Source organism: Gorilla gorilla, chromosome 14, assembly GCF_029281585.2.
Source record: "Gorilla gorilla gorilla isolate KB3781 chromosome 14, NHGRI_mGorGor1-v2.1_pri, whole genome shotgun sequence".
NCBI classification, from domain to species: Eukaryota; Metazoa; Chordata; class Mammalia; order Primates; family Hominidae; genus Gorilla; species Gorilla gorilla.
The window spans coordinates 50,968,993-50,974,068 of record NC_073238.2 but is presented as its reverse complement, the minus strand read 5'-3'; positions in this window follow the sequence as shown (position 1 = coordinate 50,974,068).

Here is a 5,076-nt window from a genome sequence, read left to right as displayed (position 1 = left end):
GCCACCATTGGAAAATCTCGGAGGACGAGGAGGCGTTGCGCAGGGAGCCCCATCTGGGGAAGGCAGGTGTAGTGGGTGAACTTTTTTGTGTGTGTGGGGGGAGGGGGGGAGTGGGGAGGAGGGCAGTTTTTTTAGGGCTCAGGGGCCTTTCTCTGCAGATGAAAGCATCCACTTCTTGCCAACTTTCTCCTCCTCTTACATCTTTTATGAGTTCCTCGCAGCCCCCACCCAAAACAACTACTCTGGGTGCATCATCGCAAGCCCAGCTCTCACTGAGTTGCGTGGGGCATGGCCTCATCCTGTGATGAGCTTCACCACAGACAGCCCTTGCTCAGCCTTCGCCGCGTGCCCCTCTGAATCCTATACCAAATCATTAAATGAGTCGAATAGGATTGGAGTTTCTGTCATTGCCAGGGAGACAGTCAGTCATGAGTCCCTACTAGGGAACTGGCGTAGAGAGTCATATATCGTAACAGAACTCCGGAAAAGGAGGCTTTAACTGATCCGACCAACTTCAGTTACCAGTCAGTGCTGCTACCTTGACCAGAAGACTCTCTCTCTGTATTCCTGTTTTTCAACTGGAAAATGAGAGACTTGGATCACTTGGTGTCTGCGGTCTGTTTCACTCTGACATTCAACAATCCTGTTGCTCTGTGGCCTGTAAAGGGCTGAACTCCTGGGAAGTGTTGGTGTGGCTACCTGCTCCTTGAGCCCCTACTCCATCTGGTTCTGCTGTCTTCACCGTGAGACCTATTAGCGGCCAGAAAAGCAAATCATGCACAATACAGAATCAGGCCACCCAAGTCTCAGTGACCACCAATACATGCATGTATACTGCCACCCACCAGGGCCCGGCTCCTAGGAGCCTGCTACTTCCACCCATGTTCAATTGTTCTCCACGTAGAGATAGGCAGGGGCACCTGGCTTAACTCTGAAGCTCCGTGGTACATAAGTAAAGGCTCTCTGTCTCTCCCCTTCCTTCTCTAGGGCAATTGTGGGTGGGTGTGAATCTTTCTTATGTGGATCCTTCTGTGCCTGATGTAAAATGCAGGAGGATGGAATGAGCTGTGTTGTCAAGAGGGCAGATTCAGAGAACCACTTCCCTCCGGGCACACTTGGATTGGCTTCCTGAATTTCACCTGTTCATGTGCCATTCTCATGAGTTACCTTACATCCATCTACAGTCTGCTCCATTATGCACTTAGTAAATTTTACCTTAGATTTTTACTTGGCTTTATCGTAAGCAATAATATCTATGAAATTATTGGTTTGTGAGATACCAGCTGTATTTAATATTTTAATGCACAATGAAATAAAGGCATAAGTCTTCCATGCTAAAATCATTCTGAATATCACTGGTTGTTCTCACAACTCACTTTGTGAAACACTAAGGTGTATGGGGGAGGCAGTTAGAACTGTTGACCTTCAAAACAGTGGTCCTCAAAATTTCTTTGTGCATAAGATTCCTAGGCCCCAACCCTATTGTCTGGTTCATTCATACTCTACATGTTTGTTTGTTTGTTTTGTCTCTTCCCTTCCTTCTCCAGGGCAATTGTGGGTGGGTGTGAATCTTTTCTATGTGGATCCTTCTGTGCCTGATGTGATCCTTCTGTGAGGAGTCTTGCTCTGTCGCCCAGGCTGGAGTGCAGTGGTATGATCTCGGCTCACTGTAATCTCCACCTCCCTGGTTCAAGCAATTATCCTGCTTCAGCCTCCCAAGTAGTTGGGATTACAGGTGCCCACCATCACGCCCAGCTAATTTTTGTATTTTTAGTAGAAACGGGGTTTCTCAATATTGGCCAGGCTGGTCTTGAACTCCTGACCTAAGGTGATTGGCATGCCTTGGCCTCCCAAAATGCTGGGATTATAGGCATGAGCCACCGTGCCTGGCTCATACTCTACATGATTCTAATACAGTTTGTCCATTGAGAAACCCTGCCAACATCCTGCAATTGTCAGAGAAGGGAAAAGAACTGTTGATTGCTGGGCAGTCTTTTTATTTAGACTGGTATAGCAGTTTTCTTTTCCTTGTCTTACCTTTGGTGACAAGGTAACGTAAGCTTTCTTTCCCTCAGTGTCTATTTTATAAGAGGGCGGATTCAGAGAACCACTTCCTTCCAGGCACACTTGGATTGGCTTCCTGAATTTCACCTGTTCATGTGCCACTCTCATGAGTTACCTTACATCCATCTACAGTCTGCTCCATTATGCACTTAGCAAATTTTACTAAGTGCTTTATAAAGCTTTTCTTGACATTTCCTAAACTTAGTTTCCTAGTTTAGTTCCTAAGTTTCCTAGTTTCTTAGTTCCCATAGTTTCCTGGAGTTAACAAATGACCAGAAACTGGGTGGCTTAAAATAACAGAAATGTATTCTATCTCAGATCTGGAGTCCAGAAATGAAATTGTTGGTTGATTCCTTCTGGAAGCTCTAAGAGAATCCAATACAGAAGTCCCCGCCTTGTTCATGGGGTATGTGTCCCAAGGTCCCCAGTAGATGCCTAGAACCACAGATAGTAGTGAGCCCAGTTCTGTTCATCAGAACACATTTCTGTTCATGTCTTCCACCTGCAAGCTTAATGCCCTTTTCATCTTAACTAAGCTCTTATCCCATGCTGTATAAGAGAGGCTGTAACTTTTGCAGTTTGAAGTGTGACGGCAAAACTGCACAACTTTCTTTTTCCTTCTTCACAATTTCACGAATAGAAGATTCCTTCTTACTGTAGATCTAAGCAACCTCAGCCTGTGTGTTTTTTCTTTCCTTATTAAAAATTTTCACCTTTTCACTCAAAGGAAGCACTTTACAGTTTTTCTTTGGCATACCCGACTTGCCAGTATCACTACTCTTGTATTTTGAGGCCATTACAAAGTCAAATAAACTTTTCTTGAAGACAAACAGTGTGATTCCATGACAGCCAATTTGATAACCAAGATGACTACTAAGTGGCTAATGGGTGGGGAGCTTAGACCTTGTGCATACACCATCATATCCACAGGAGGTATCCACACTGGACAAAGATGATTCATATTTCAAGCGGGATGAAGCAGGACAGTGCGAGATTTCATTACACTATTCAGAATGGTAGCGACTTAAAACTTATGAATTGTTTATTTCTGGGATTTTCCATTGAATATTTTCAGATCACAGACCTGTTACCTGAAACTGTGGAAAGTGAAATCTCAGATAAAAGGGGGACTACTGGGCATGTCTTTTTCTCAGCATTCAGAGATGTTTGGTGTTCCTTGGCTTGTAGGTGCATTGCTGCAGTCCCTGCTTATGACTTCAAATCATCTCCCTGAGGTGTTTCTTCTTCCCTTCTTTTCTAAGGACACTTTCATTGGATTTAGGGCCCACCATAATCCAGAATGATCTTATCTTGAGACTCTCAATTAAATTACATCTGCAAAGACTGTTTTTTCCAAATAAGGTCACATTGACAGGTTCTAGATGTACATATATTTTGGGGGAGGCACCATTCAACCCACTACAGTTAGTATCAGTGATTGCCCAACCCCTCTGCTTTTGTGTGAGGGTGTCCTACCTCCTCAGGGTGACATTGGGTAAACTCTAGTGATTTTAGGCTTTTGGGTAGCTGCCAAAGTCAACAGGGCCACTTTGCACTTCTCAAAAAAAAAAAAAAAAATACTGGCCACTTAAAAATGACACAGGGAAAACATGTAAATGTGTTTTGTGGTCTTACTTTGTAAACTCAGTGGTTCTGTAATTCTTCTTTCTCCTTATCTTTTTGGCTTAGGGTAGGGTGCCTTGATAACATCCTCTGTTTGATCTGGTACAAAACTCCTTTATTGCCTCTGTATTAGTCTGTTCTCATGCTGCTAATAAAGACACACCCAAGACTTGGTAATTTATAAAGGAAAGAGGCTTAATTGACTCACAGTTCCACATGGCTGGGGAAATCTCACAATCATAGTGGAAGGCAAGGAGGTGCAAAGTCACGTCTTACATGGTGGCAAGCAAGAGAGAGCTTGTGCAGGGGAACTCCCATTTATAAAACCATCAGATCTTATGAAACTTACTCACTACCAGAGAACAGTGTGGGGGAAACCACCTTCATGATTGAATTATCTCCACCTGGCCTTGACACATGGGGATTATTACAATTCAAGGTCAGATTTGGGTGGGGACACAGTCAAACAATATCAGCCTCCAAGTACAGTGAAGAATTTAGGAAGCTAGCTTGATATGGGAAACAAAGCTTTTGTTCTCTTTACTTTAAAAAATTTCACATGTAAGATATCTAGAACATTTTACTTGACAAATTTACTTACGTAGGACGTCTTCATAGGTAGGACAGGTACCACTCAAAGGCCTGGGAATTTACAGGCAAGGTTTGGAGACATAACTTTTAGGGAACACAATGATTATTCTCCTCCCCTTCAGTCTTATTCAGCGAGAAATGGGTTGTGAAAAAATGGTGTGGAATTTGGAATCAGATGGAGAGTCATTACATTCTGATGCTGTCATTTACTCTCTGTGTGAATTAAGCCAATCACTTAACCTCTCAGCCTCATTTTCCTGATCTATAAAATGAAAATAGTGTCTGCTTTATTAAATGGTTGTTGAGTGCTAAATACGTGTGCACACACGTGCGTGCACACACACACACACATGCACACACAAGAGTTCCAAACAGTTGTCTGCTATCTGGTAAGTGCTCAAAAATACTAGCTCCATCTTTCCTTCCTTGCAGCCATGCTCTGAAAGCAACATTCAGAAGTACTTTTACTAATTTTCTTCTAGGTTATCAGGAAACTTTTTAAATGTTCTACTGTGGTTACTGCCTGGACTAACTTGTCTCTCACTTTCCTTTATTCCTTCATCTCAGCTTCCTTTTGATGTTGCCTTTCCAAACTTTATCTTCTCTCTCATGCTCACTCTCTTTTCTTTCAAGCAAGCCTCTTATTCCATCAGCCACAATATCAGAGACCTGTGTTCTGTAAAGGAACTCTGAGAAAATAACTCTGTTCATTTTCTGAGCATCTCTTCAATCCTTTCAATAAATTCCTTTTTTTTGTTGTTTAAACCAGCCAAAACAGTTTTTATTGCTCACAACTAA